Source organism: Anopheles moucheti (genome assembly GCF_943734755.1).
Source record: "Anopheles moucheti chromosome X unlocalized genomic scaffold, idAnoMoucSN_F20_07 X_unloc_9, whole genome shotgun sequence".
NCBI lineage: Eukaryota > Metazoa > Arthropoda > Insecta > Diptera > Culicidae > Anopheles > Anopheles moucheti.
Window position 1 is genome coordinate 357501 of NW_026453603.1, and position 15000 is coordinate 372500.

Genomic DNA, 15000 nt, shown 5'->3' on the forward strand with positions numbered 1-15000 from the left:
TTTTCGTGTGCTTCTTGAGGTTTGGTCCGATTTTCAGTACTCTTGTCCATGCTTTCACATGCTCTGATAGGTAGGTTCGTTCTCAGTTATCCCTGTGTTCATGGTTTTCGTGAGCTTCGATAGGTTTGGTCCGTGTTTTTGAGTACTCTTGTCCATGATTTTCGTGTGCTTCTTGAGGTTTGGTCCGATTTTCAGTACTCTTGTCCATGCTTTCACATGCTCTGATAGGTAGGTTCGTTCTCAGTTATCCCTGTGTTTATGGTTTTCGTGTGCTTCGAGAGGTTTGGTCCGTGTTTTTGAGTACTCTTGTCCATGATTTTCGTGTGCTTCTAGAGGTTTGGTCCGATTTTCAGTACTCTTGTCCATGCTTTCACATGCTCTGATAGGTAGGTTCGTTCTCAGTTATCCCTGTGTTCATGGTTTTCGTGTGCTTCCATAGGTTTGGTCCGTGTTTTTGAGTACTCTTGTCCATGATTTTCGTGTGCTTCTAGAGGTTTGGTCCGATTTTCAGTACTCTTGTCCATGCTTTCACATGCTCTGATAGGTAGGTTCGTTCTCAGTTATCCCTGTGTTCATGGTTTTCGTGTGCTTCCATAGGTTTGGTCCGTGTTTTTGAGTACTCTTGTCCATGATTTTCGTGTGCTTCTAGAGGTTTGGTCCGATTTTCAGTACTCTTGTCCATGCTTTCACATGCTCTGATAGGTAGGTTCGTTCTCAGTTATCCCTGTGTTCATGGTTTTCGTGTGCTTCCATAGGTTTGGTCCGTGTTTTTGAGTACTCTTGTCCATGATTTTCGTGTGCTTCTAGAGGTTTGGTCCGATTTTCAGTACTCTTGTCCATGCTTTCACATGCTCTGATAGGTAGGTTCGTTCTCAGTTATCCCTGTGTTCATGGTTTTCGTGTGCTTCCATAGGTTTGGTCCGTGTTTTTGAGTACTCTTGTCCATGATTTTCGTGTGCTTCTAGAGGTTTGGTCCGATTTTCAGTACTCTTGTCCATGCTTTCACATGCTCTGATAGGTAGGTTCGTTCTCAGTTATCCCTGTGTTCATGGTTTTCGTTTGCTTCGATTCGTTCACTCTATTACTCTTGTCTTTGGTTTTCGTTTGCTTCGATTCGTTCACTCCATTACTCTTGTCTGTGGTTTTTCGTTTGCTTCGATTCGTTCAGTCCATTACTCTTGTATGTGATTTTCGTTTGCTTCGATTCGTTCAGTCCATTACTCTTGTGTGTGGTTTTCGTTTGCTTCGAGTCGTTCAGTCCATTACCCTTGTCTATGATTTTCGTTTGCTTCGAGTCGTTCAGTCCAATACTTACCCTTGTCTATGATTTTCGCTCTAAGCCCAGTCGCCCTGCGCTCTGGAAATCACATTCCAACTCTATCACCGATAGCGCTCACACCTTGGAAACCACATTTCACCCAGGGGACCTTAGGGTGGATTTTGAGCCTTTCGGGATTGCGAAACCATCATTTAACACTCTAAACTTAATTTCCGCAATCCCAGACGCACTTTCCATATGGTCTCCAAAAATGCGTGTGAGCTGACCTGGTCCCTTATAATAGGCAATGAACACGATTTTGGCAAAATATTTTTTTCAAAATTTTTTGACTCACCGGGTAAAATCGAATTTACTTGGGAAAAATGTTCTAGCAGGGGCCCTCCCATACAAATTTTTTTCTTCTCAAAAATGATTTTCGTTTCACTTTTCATACTCAGGGGAGTCTAAAATTGATGTTTTGAGTCACCATGAAAAAAAAATTTTTTTTGACCCGAGCTTGTGTCGCGACCCAAAAATCGACTCACTTGGGAAAAATGTTCTAGCAGGGGCCCTCCCATACAAAAATTTTTTCTTCTCAAAAATGATTTTCGTTTCACTTTTCATACTCAGGGGAGTCTAAAATTGATGTTTTGAGTCACCGTGAAAAAAAAATTTTTTTGACCCGAGCTTGTGTCGGCGACCCAAAATCGACGCACTTGGGAAAAATGTTCTAGCAGGGGCCCTCCCATACAAAAATTTTTTCTTCTCAAAAATGATTTTCGTTTCACTTTTCATACTCAGGGGAGTCTAAAATTGATGTTTTGAGTCACCGAGAAAAAAAAATTTTTTTGACCCGAGCTTGTGTCGGCGACCCAAAAATCGACGCACTTGGGAAATATGTTCTAGCAGGGGCCCTCCCATACAAAAATTTTTTCTTCTCAAAAATGATTTTCGTTTCACTTTTCATACTCAGGGGAGTCTAAAATTGATGTTTTGAGTCACCATGAAAAAAAAATTTTTTTTGACCCGAGCTTGTGTCGCGACCCAAAAATCGACTCACTTGGGAAAAATGTTCTAGCAGGGGCCCTCCCATACAAAAATTTTTTCTTCTCAAAAATGATTTTCGTTTCACTTTTCATACTCAGGGGAGTCTAAAATTGATGTTTTGAGTCACCGTGAAAAAAAAAATTTTTTGACCCGAGCTTGTGTCGGCGACCCAAAATCGACGCACTTGGGAAAAATGTTCTAGCAGGGGCCCTCCCATACAAAAATTTTTTCTTCTCAAAAATGATTTTCGTTTCACTTTTCATACTCAGGGGAGTCTAAAATTGATGTTTTGAGTCACCGAGAAAAAAAAATTTTTTTGACCCGAGCTTGTGTCGGCGACCCAAAAATCGACGCACTTGGGAAATATGTTCTAGCAGGGGCCCTCCCATACAAAAATTTTTTCTTCTCAAAAATGATTTTCGTTTCACTTTTCATACTCAGGGGAGTCTAAAATTGATGTTTTGAGTCACCGTGAAAAAAAAATTTTTTTGACCCGAGCTTGTGTCGGCGACCCAAAATCGACGCACTTGGGAAAAATGTTCTAGCAGGGGCCCTCCCATACAAAAATTTTTTCTTCTCAAAAATGATTTTCGTTTCACTTTTCATACTCAGGGGAGTCTAATATTGAAGTTTTGAGTCACCGTGAAAAAAATTTTTTTTGACTCACTGGGTAAAATGGTCGCACTTGGGAAATATGTTCTAGCAGGGGCCCTCCCATACAAAATTTTTTTCTTCTCAAAAATGATTTTCGTTTCACTTTTCATACTCAGGGGAGTCTAAAATTGATGTTTTGAGTCACCGTGAAAAAAAAAATTTTTTGACCCGAGCTTGTGTCGGCGACCCAAAAATCGACTCACTTGGGAAAAATGTTCTAGCAGGGGCCCTCCCATACAAAAATTTTTTCTTCTCAAAAATGATTTTCGTTTCACTTTTCATACTCAGGGGAGTCTAAAATTGATGTTTTGAGTCACCGTGAAAAAAAAAATTTTTTGACCCGAGCTTGTGTCGGCGACCCAAAATCGACGCACTTGGGAAAAATGTTCTAGCAGGGGCCCTCCCATACAAAAATTTTTTCTTCTCAAAAATGATTTTCGTTTCACTTTTCATACTCAGGGGAGTCTAAAATTGATGTTTTGAGTCACCGAGAAAAAAAAATTTTTTTGACCCGAGCTTGTGTCGGCGACCCAAAAATCGACGCACTTGGGAAATATGTTCTAGCAGGGGCCCTCCCATACAAAAATTTTTTCTTCTCAAAAATGATTTTCGTTTCACTTTTCATACTCAGGGGAGTCTAAAATTGATGTTTTGAGTCACCGTGAAAAAAAAATTTTTTTGACCCGAGCTTGTGTCGGCGACCCAAAATCGACGCACTTGGGAAAAATGTTCTAGCAGGGGCCCTCCCATACAAAATTTTTTTCTTCTCAAAAATGATTTTCGTTTCACTTTTCATACTCAGGGGAGTCTAAAATTGATGTTTTGAGTCACCGTGAAAAAAAAATTTTTTTGACCCGAGCTTGTGTCGGTGACCCAAAATCGACGCACTTGGGAAAAATGTTCTAGCAGGGGCCCTCCCATACAAAAATTTTTTTTTGACTCACCGGGTAAAATGGTCGCACTTGGTAAAAATGTTCTAGCAGGGGCCCTCCCATACAAAAATTTTTTCTTCTCAAAAATGATTTTCGTTTCACTTTTCATACTCAGGGGAGTCTAAAATTGATGTTTTGAGTCACCGAGAAAAAAAAATTTTTTTGACCCGAGCTTGTGTCGGCGACCCAAAAATCGACGCACTTGGGAAATATGTTCTAGCAGGGGCCCTCCCATACAAAAATTTTTTCTTCTCAAAAATGATTTTCGTTTCACTTTTCATACTCAGGGGAGTCTAAAATTGATGTTTTGAGTCACCGTGAAAAAAAAATTTTTTTGACCCGAGCTTGTGTCGGCGACCCAAAATCGACGCACTTGGGAAAAATGTTCTAGCAGGGGCCCTCCCATACAAAATTTTTTTCTTCTCAAAAATGATTTTCGTTTCACTTTTCATACTCAGGGGAGTCTAAAATTGATGTTTTGAGTCACCATGAAAAAAAAATTTTTTTTGACCCGAGCTTGTGTCGCGACCCAAAAATCGACTCACTTGGGAAAAATGTTCTAGCAGGGGCCCTCCCATACAAAAATTTTTTCTTCTCAAAAATGATTTTCGTTTCACTTTTCATACTCAGGGGAGTCTAAAATTGATGTTTTGAGTCACCGTGAAAAAAAAATTTTTTTGACCCGAGCTTGTGTCGGCGACCCAAAATCGACGCACTTGGGAAAAATGTTCTAGCAGGGGCCCTCCCATACAAAATTTTTTTCTTCTCAAAAATGATTTTCGTTTCACTTTTCATACTCAGGGGAGTCTAAAATTGATGTTTTGAGTCACCGTGAAAAAAAAATTTTTTTGACCCGAGCTTGTGTCGGCGACCCAAAATCGACGCACTTGGGAAAAATGTTCTAGCAGGGGCCCTCCCATACAAAATTTTTTTCTTCTCAAAAATGATTTTCGTTTCACTTTTCATACTCAGGGGAGTCTAAAATTGATGTTTTGAGTCACCGTGAAAAAAAAATTTTTTTGACCCGAGCTTGTGTCGGCGACCCAAAATCGACGCACTTGGGAAATATGTTCTAGCAGGGGCCCTCCCATACAAAAATTTTTTCTTCTCAAAAATGATTTTCGTTTCACTTTTCATACTCAGGGGAGTCTAAAATTGATGTTTTGAGTCACCGTGAAAAAAAAAATTTTTTGACCCGAGCTTGTGTCGGCGACCCAAAATCGACGCACTTGGGAAAAATGTTCTAGCAGGGGCCCTCCCATACAAAAATTTTTTCTTCTCAAAAATGATTTTCGTTTCACTTTTCATACTCAGGGGAGTCTAAAATTGATGTTTTGAGTCACCGAGAAAAAAAAATTTTTTTGACCCGAGCTTGTGTCGGCGACCCAAAAATCGACGCACTTGGGAAATATGTTCTAGCAGGGGCCCTCCCATACAAAAATTTTTTCTTCTCAAAAATGATTTTCGTTTCACTTTTCATACTCAGGGGAGTCTAAAATTGATGTTTTGAGTCACCGTGAAAAAAAAATTTTTTTGACCCGAGCTTGTGTCGGCGACCCAAAATCGACGCACTTGGGAAAAATGTTCTAGCAGGGGCCCTCCCATACAAAATTTTTTTCTTCTCAAAAATGATTTTCGTTTCACTTTTCATACTCAGGGGAGTCTAAAATTGATGTTTTGAGTCACCGTGAAAAAAAAATTTTTTTGACCCGAGCTTGTGTCGGCGACCCAAAATCGACGCACTTGGGAAATATGTTCTAGCAGGGGCCCTCCCATACAAAAATTTTTTCTTCTCAAAAATGATTTTCGTTTCACTTTTCATACTCAGGGGAGTCTAAAATTGATGTTTTGAGTCACCGTGAAAAAAAAAATTTTTTGACCCGAGCTTGTGTCGGCGACCCAAAATCGACGCACTTGGGAAAAATGTTCTAGCAGGGGCCCTCCCATACAAAAATTTTTTCTTCTCAAAAATGATTTTCGTTTCACTTTTCATACTCAGGGGAGTCTAAAATTGATGTTTTGAGTCACCGAGAAAAAAAAATTTTTTTGACCCGAGCTTGTGTCGGCGACCCAAAAATCGACGCACTTGGGAAATATGTTCTAGCAGGGGCCCTCCCATACAAAAATTTTTTCTTCTCAAAAATGATTTTCGTTTCACTTTTCATACTCAGGGGAGTCTAAAATTGATGTTTTGAGTCACCGTGAAAAAAAAATTTTTTTGACCCGAGCTTGTGTCGGCGACCCAAAATCGACGCACTTGGGAAAAATGTTCTAGCAGGGGCCCTCCCATACAAAATTTTTTTTTTCTCAAAAATGATTTTCGTTTCACTTTTCATACTCAGGGGAGTCTAAAATTGATGTTTTGAGTCACCGTGAAAAAAAAATTTTTTTGACCCGAGCTTGTGTCGGCGACCCAAAATCGACGCACTTGGGAAATATGTTCTAGCAGGGGCCCTCCCATACAAAAATTTTTTCTTCTCAAAAATGATTTTCGTTTCACTTTTCATACTCAGGGGAGTCTAAAATTGATGTTTTGAGTCACGGTGAAAAAAAAAATTTTTTGACCCGAGCTTGTGTCGCGACCCAAAAATCGACTCACTTGGGAAAAATGTTCTAGCAGGGGCCCTCCCATACAAAAATTTTTTCTTCTCAAAAATGATTTTCGTTTCACTTTTCATACTCAGGGGAGTCTAATATTGAAGTTTTGAGTCACCGTGAAAAAAATTTTTTTTGACTCACTGGGTAAAATGGTCGCACTTGGGAAATATGTTCTAGCAGGGGCCCTCCCATACAAAATTTTTTTCTTCTCAAAAATGATTTTCGTTTCACTTTTCATACTCAGGGGAGTCTAAAATTGATGTTTTGAGTCACCGTGAAAAAAAAATTTTTTTGACCCGAGCTTGTGTCGGCGACCCAAAATCGACGCACTTGGGAAATATGTTCTAGCAGGGGCCCTCCCATACAAAAATTTTTTCTTCTCAAAAATGATTTTCGTTTCACTTTTCATACTCAGGGGAGTCTAATATTGAAGTTTTGAGTCACCGTGAAAAAAATTTTTTTTGACTCACTGGGTAAAATGGTCGCACTTGGGAAATATGTTCTAGCAGGGGCCCTCCCATACAAAAATTTTTTCTTCTCAAAAATGATTTTCGTTTCACTTTTCATACTCAGGGGAGTCTAAAATTGATGTTTTGAGTCACCGTGAAAAAAAAATTTTTTTGACCCGAGCTTGTGTCGGCGACCCAAAATCGACGCACTTGGGAAAAATGTTCTAGCAGGGGCCCTCCCATACAAAATTTTTTTCTTCTCAAAAATGATTTTCGTTTCACTTTTCATACTCAGGGGAGTCTAAAATTGATGTTTTGAGTCACCGTGAAAAAAAAATTTTTTTGACCCGAGCTTGTGTCGGTGACCCAAAATCGACGCACTTGGGAAAAATGTTCTAGCAGGGGCCCTCCCATACAAAAATTTTTTTTTGACTCACCGGGTAAAATGGTCGCACTTGGTAAAAATGTTCTAGCAGGGGCCCTCCCATACAAAAATTTTTTCTTCTCAAAAATGATTTTCGTTTCACTTTTCATACTCAGGGGAGTCTAAAATTGATGTTTTGAGTCACCGAGAAAAAAAAATTTTTTTGACCCGAGCTTGTGTCGGCGACCCAAAAATCGACGCACTTGGGAAATATGTTCTAGCAGGGGCCCTCCCATACAAAAATTTTTTCTTCTCAAAAATGATTTTCGTTTCACTTTTCATACTCAGGGGAGTCTAAAATTGATGTTTTGAGTCACCGTGAAAAAAAAATTTTTTTGACCCGAGCTTGTGTCGGCGACCCAAAATCGACGCACTTGGAAAAAATGTTCTAGCAGGGGCCCTCCCATACAAAATTTTTTTCTTCTCAAAAATGATTTTCGTTTCACTTTTCATACTCAGGGGAGTCTAAAATTGATGTTTTGAGTCACCATGAAAAAAAAATTTTTTTTGACCCGAGCTTGTGTCGCGACCCAAAAATCGACTCACTTGGGAAAAATGTTCTAGCAGGGGCCCTCCCATACAAAAATTTTTTCTTCTCAAAAATGATTTTCGTTTCACTTTTCATACTCAGGGGAGTCTAAAATTGATGTTTTGAGTCACCGTGAAAAAAAAAATTTTTTGACCCGAGCTTGTGTCGGCGACCCAAAATCGACGCACTTGGGAAAAATGTTCTAGCAGGGGCCCTCCCATACAAAAATTTTTTCTTCTCAAAAATGATTTTCGTTTCACTTTTCATACTCAGGGGAGTCTAAAATTGATGTTTTGAGTCACCGAGAAAAAAAAATTTTTTTGACCCGAGCTTGTGTCGGCGACCCAAAAATCGACGCACTTGGGAAATATGTTCTAGCAGGGGCCCTCCCATACAAAAATTTTTTCTTCTCAAAAATGATTTTCGTTTCACTTTTCATACTCAGGGGAGTCTAAAATTGATGTTTTGAGTCACCGTGAAAAAAAAATTTTTTTGACCCGAGCTTGTGTCGGCGACCCAAAATCGACGCACTTGGGAAAAATGTTCTAGCAGGGGCCCTCCCATACAAAATTTTTTTCTTCTCAAAAATGATTTTCGTTTCACTTTTCATACTCAGGGGAGTCTAAAATTGATGTTTTGAGTCACCGTGAAAAAAAAATTTTTTTGACCCGAGCTTGTGTCGGCGACCCAAAATCGACGCACTTGGGAAAAATGTTCTAGCAGGGGCCCTCCCATACAAAAATTTTTTCTTCTCAAAAATGATTTTCGTTTCACTTTTCATACTCAGGGGAGTCTAAAATTGATGTTTTGAGTCACCGAGAAAAAAAAATTTTTTTGACCCGAGCTTGTGTCGGCGACCCAAAAATCGACGCACTTGGGAAATATGTTCTAGCAGGGGCCCTCCCATACAAAAATTTTTTCTTCTCAAAAATGATTTTCGTTTCACTTTTCATACTCAGGGGAGTCTAAAATTGATGTTTTGAGTCACCGTGAAAAAAAAATTTTTTTGACCCGAGCTTGTGTCGGCGACCCAAAATCGACGCACTTGGGAAAAATGTTCTAGCAGGGGCCCTCCCATACAAAATTTTTTTCTTCTCAAAAATGATTTTCGTTTCACTTTTCATACTCAGGGGAGTCTAAAATTGATGTTTTGAGTCACCGTGAAAAAAAAATTTTTTTGACCCGAGCTTGTGTCGGCGACCCAAAATCGACGCACTTGGGAAATATGTTCTAGCAGGGGCCCTCCCATACAAAAATTTTTTCTTCTCAAAAATGATTTTCGTTTCACTTTTCATACTCAGGGGAGTCTAAAATTGATGTTTTGAGTCACCGTGAAAAAAAAAATTTTTTGACCCGAGCTTGTGTCGGCGACCCAAAATCGACGCACTTGGGAAAAATGTTCTAGCAGGGGCCCTCCCATACAAAAATTTTTTCTTCTCAAAAATGATTTTCGTTTCACTTTTCATACTCAGGGGAGTCTAAAATTGATGTTTTGAGTCACCGAGAAAAAAAAATTTTTTTGACCCGAGCTTGTGTCGGCGACCCAAAAATCGACGCACTTGGGAAATATGTTCTAGCAGGGGCCCTCCCATACAAAAATTTTTTCTTCTCAAAAATGATTTTCGTTTCACTTTTCATACTCAGGGGAGTCTAAAATTGATGTTTTGAGTCACCGTGAAAAAAAAATTTTTTTGACCCGAGCTTGTGTCGGCGACCCAAAATCGACGCACTTGGGAAAAATGTTCTAGCAGGGGCCCTCCCATACAAAATTTTTTTCTTCTCAAAAATGATTTTCGTTTCACTTTTCATACTCAGGGGAGTCTAAAATTGATGTTTTGAGTCACCGTGAAAAAAAAATTTTTTTGACCCGAGCTTGTGTCGGCGACCCAAAATCGACGCACTTGGGAAATATGTTCTAGCAGGGGCCCTCCCATACAAAAATTTTTTCTTCTCAAAAATGATTTTCGTTTCACTTTTCATACTCAGGGGAGTCTAAAATTGATGTTTTGAGTCACGGTGAAAAAAAAAATTTTTTGACCCGAGCTTGTGTCGCGACCCAAAAATCGACTCACTTGGGAAAAATGTTCTAGCAGGGGCCCTCCCATACAAAAATTTTTTCTTCTCAAAAATGATTTTCGTTTCACTTTTCATACTCAGGGGAGTCTAAAATTGATGTTTTGAGTCACCGTGAAAAAAAAAATTTTTTGACCCGAGCTTGTGTCGGCGACCCAAAATCGACGCACTTGGGAAAAATGTTCTAGCAGGGGCCCTCCCATACAAAAATTTTTTCTTCTCAAAAATGATTTTCGTTTCACTTTTCATACTCAGGGGAGTCTAAAATTGATGTTTTGAGTCACCGTGAAAAAAAAATTTTTTTGACCCGAGCTTGTGTCGCGACCCAAAAATCGACTCACTTGGGAAAAATGTTCTAGCAGGGGCCCTCCCATACAAAAATTTTTTCTTCTCAAAAATGATTTTCGTTTCACTTTTCATACTCAGGGGAGTCTAAAATTGATGTTTTGAGTCACCGTGAAAAAAAAAATTTTTTGACCCGAGCTTGTGTCGGCGACCCAAAATCGACGCACTTGGGAAAAATGTTCTAGCAGGGGCCCTCCCATACAAAAATTTTTTCTTCTCAAAAATGATTTTCGTTTCACTTTTCATACTCAGGGGAGTCTAAAATTGATGTTTTGAGTCACCGTGAAAAAAAAATTTTTTTGACCCGAGCTTGTGTCGGCGACCCAAAATCGACGCACTTGGGAAAAATGTTCTAGCAGGGGCCCTCCCATACAAAATTTTTTTCTTCTCAAAAATGATTTTCGTTTCACTTTTCATACTCAGGGGAGTCTAAAATTGATGTTTTGAGTCACCGTGAAAAAAAAATTTTTTTGACCCGAGCTTGTGTCGGCGACCCAAAATCGACGCACTTGGGAAATATGTTCTAGCAGGGGCCCTCCCATACAAAAATTTTTTCTTCTCAAAAATGATTTTCGTTTCACTTTTCATACTCAGGGGAGTCTAAAATTGATGTTTTGAGTCACGGTGAAAAAAAAAATTTTTTGACCCGAGCTTGTGTCGGTGACCCAAAATCGACGCACTTGGGAAAAATGTTCTAGCAGGGGCCCTCCCATACAAAAATTTTTTTTTGACTCACCGGGTAAAATGGTCGCACTTGGTAAAAATGTTCTAGCAGGGGCCCTCCCATACAAAAATTTTTTCTTCTCAAAAATGATTTTCGTTTCACTTTTCATACTCAGGGGAGTCTAAAATTGATGTTTTGAGTCACCGAGAAAAAAAAATTTTTTTGACCCGAGCTTGTGTCGGCGACCCAAAAATCGACGCACTTGGGAAAAATGTTCTAGCAGGGGCCCTCCCATACAAAAATTTTTTCTTCTCAAAAATGATTTTCGTTTCACTTTTCATACTCAGGGGAGTCTAGAATTGATGTTTTGAGTCACCGTGAAAAAAAAATTTTTTTGACCCGAGCTTGTGTCGGCGACCCAAAATCGACGCACTTGGGAAATATGTTCTAGCAGGGGCCCTCCCATACAAAAATTTTTTCTTCTCAAAAATGATTTTCGTTTCACTTTTCATACTCAGGGGAGTCTAAAATTGATGTTTTGAGTCACCGTGAAAAAAAAATTTTTTTTGACCCGAGCTTGTGTCGCGACCCAAAAATCGACTCACTTGGGAAAAATGTTCTAGCAGGGGCCCTCCCATACAAAAATTTTTTCTTCTCAAAAATGATTTTCGTTTCACTTTTCATACTCAGGGGAGTCTAATATTGAAGTTTTGAGTCACCGTGAAAAAATTTTTTTTTTTGACTCACCGGGTAAAATGGTCGCACTTGGTAAAAATGTTCTAGCAGGGGCCCTCCCATACAAAAATTTTTTCTTCTCAAAAATGATTTTCGTTTCACTTTTCATACTCAGGGGAGTCTAAAATTGATGTTTTGAGTCACCGTGAAAAAAAAATTTTTTGACCCGAGCTTGTGTCGGCGACCCAAAATCGACGCACTTGGGAAATATGTTCTAGCAGGGGCCCTCCCATACAAAAATTTTTTCTTCTCAAAAATGATTTTCGTTTCACTTTTCATACTCAGGGGAGTCTAAAATTGATGTTTTGAGTCACCGTGAAAAAAAAATTTTTTTGACCCGAGCTTGTGTCGGCGACCCAAAATCGACGCACTTGGGAAATATGTTCTAGCAGGGGCCCTCCCATACAAAAATTTTTTCTTCTCAAAAATGATTTTCGTTTCACTTTTCATACTCAGGGGAGTCTAATATTGAAGTTTTGAGTCACCGTGAAAAAAATTTTTTTTGACTCACTGGGTAAAATGGTCGCACTTGGGAAATATGTTCTAGCAGGGGCCCTCCCATACAAAAATTTTTTCTTCTCAAAAATGATTTTCGTTTCACTTTTCATACTCAGGGGAGTCTAAAATTGATGTTTTGAGTCACCGTGAAAAAAAAATTTTTTTGACCCGAGCTTGTGTCGGCGACCCAAAATCGACGCACTTGGGAAAAATGTTCTAGCAGGGGCCCTCCCATACAAAATTTTTTTCTTCTCAAAAATGATTTTCGTTTCACTTTTCATACTCAGGGGAGTCTAAAATTGATGTTTTGAGTCACCGTGAAAAAAAAATTTTTTTGACCCGAGCTTGTGTCGGTGACCCAAAATCGACGCACTTGGGAAAAATGTTCTAGCAGGGGCCCTCCCATACAAAAATTTTTTTTTGACTCACCGGGTAAAATGGTCGCACTTGGTAAAAATGTTCTAGCAGGGGCCCTCCCATACAAAAATTTTTTCTTCTCAAAAATGATTTTCGTTTCACTTTTCATACTCAGGGGAGTCTAAAATTGATGTTTTGAGTCACCGAGAAAAAAAAATTTTTTTGACCCGAGCTTGTGTCGGCGACCCAAAAATCGACGCACTTGGGAAATATGTTCTAGCAGGGGCCCTCCCATACAAAAATTTTTTCTTCTCAAAAATGATTTTCGTTTCACTTTTCATACTCAGGGGAGTCTAAAATTGATGTTTTGAGTCACCGTGAAAAAAAAATTTTTTTGACCCGAGCTTGTGTCGGCGACCCAAAATCGACGCACTTGGGAAAAATGTTCTAGCAGGGGCCCTCCCATACAAAATTTTTTTCTTCTCAAAAATGATTTTCGTTTCACTTTTCATACTCAGGGGAGTCTAAAATTGATGTTTTGAGTCACCATGAAAAAAAAATTTTTTTTGACCCGAGCTTGTGTCGCGACCCAAAAATCGACTCACTTGGGAAAAATGTTCTAGCAGGGGCCCTCCCATACAAAAATTTTTTCTTCTCAAAAATGATTTTCGTTTCACTTTTCATACTCAGGGGAGTCTAAAATTGATGTTTTGAGTCACCGTGAAAAAAAAATTTTTTTGACCCGAGCTTGTGTCGGCGACCCAAAATCGACGCACTTGGGAAAAATGTTCTAGCAGGGGCCCTCCCATACAAAATTTTTTTCTTCTCAAAAATGATTTTCGTTTCACTTTTCATACTCAGGGGAGTCTAAAATTGATGTTTTGAGTCACCGTGAAAAAAAAATTTTTTTGACCCGAGCTTGTGTCGGCGACCCAAAATCGACGCACTTGGGAAAAATGTTCTAGCAGGGGCCCTCCCATACAAAATTTTTTTCTTCTCAAAAATGATTTTCGTTTCACTTTTCATACTCAGGGGAGTCTAAAATTGATGTTTTGAGTCACCGTGAAAAAAAAATTTTTTTGACCCGAGCTTGTGTCGGCGACCCAAAATCGACGCACTTGGGAAATATGTTCTAGCAGGGGCCCTCCCATACAAAAATTTTTTCTTCTCAAAAATGATTTTCGTTTCACTTTTCATACTCAGGGGAGTCTAAAATTGATGTTTTGAGTCACCGTGAAAAAAAAAATTTTTTGACCCGAGCTTGTGTCGGCGACCCAAAATCGACGCACTTGGGAAAAATGTTCTAGCAGGGGCCCTCCCATACAAAAATTTTTTCTTCTCAAAAATGATTTTCGTTTCACTTTTCATACTCAGGGGAGTCTAAAATTGATGTTTTGAGTCACCGAGAAAAAAAAATTTTTTTGACCCGAGCTTGTGTCGGCGACCCAAAAATCGACGCACTTGGGAAATATGTTCTAGCAGGGGCCCTCCCATACAAAAATTTTTTCTTCTCAAAAATGATTTTCGTTTCACTTTTCATACTCAGGGGAGTCTAAAATTGATGTTTTGAGTCACCGTGAAAAAAAAATTTTTTTGACCCGAGCTTGTGTCGGCGACCCAAAATCGACGCACTTGGGAAAAATGTTCTAGCAGGGGCCCTCCCATACAAAATTTTTTTCTTCTCAAAAATGATTTTCGTTTCACTTTTCATACTCAGGGGAGTCTAAAATTGATGTTTTGAGTCACCGTGAAAAAAAAATTTTTTTGACCCGAGCTTGTGTCGGCGACCCAAAATCGACGCACTTGGGAAATATGTTCTAGCAGGGGCCCTCCCATACAAAAATTTTTTCTTCTCAAAAATGATTTTCGTTTCACTTTTCATACTCAGGGGAGTCTAAAATTGATGTTTTGAGTCACCGTGAAAAAAAAAATTTTTTGACCCGAGCTTGTGTCGGCGACCCAAAATCGACGCACTTGGGAAAAATGTTCTAGCAGGGGCCCTCCCATACAAAAATTTTTTCTTCTCAAAAATGATTTTCGTTTCACTTTTCATACTCAGGGGAGTCTAAAATTGATGTTTTGAGTCACCGAGAAAAAAAAATTTTTTTGACCCGAGCTTGTGTCGGCGACCCAAAAATCGACGCACTTGGGAAATATGTTCTAGCAGGGGCCCTCCCATACAAAAATTTTTTCTTCTCAAAAATGATTTTCGTTTCACTTTTCATACTCAGGGGAGTCTAAAATTGATGTTTTGAGTCACCGTGAAAAAAAAATTTTTTTGACCCGAGCTTGTGTCGGCGACCCAAAATCGACGCACTTGGGAAAAATGTTCTAGCAGGGGCCCTCCCATACAAAATTTTTTTCTTCTCAAAAATGATTTTCGTTTCACTTTTCATACTCAGGGGAGTCTAAAATTGATGTTTTGAGTCACCGTGAA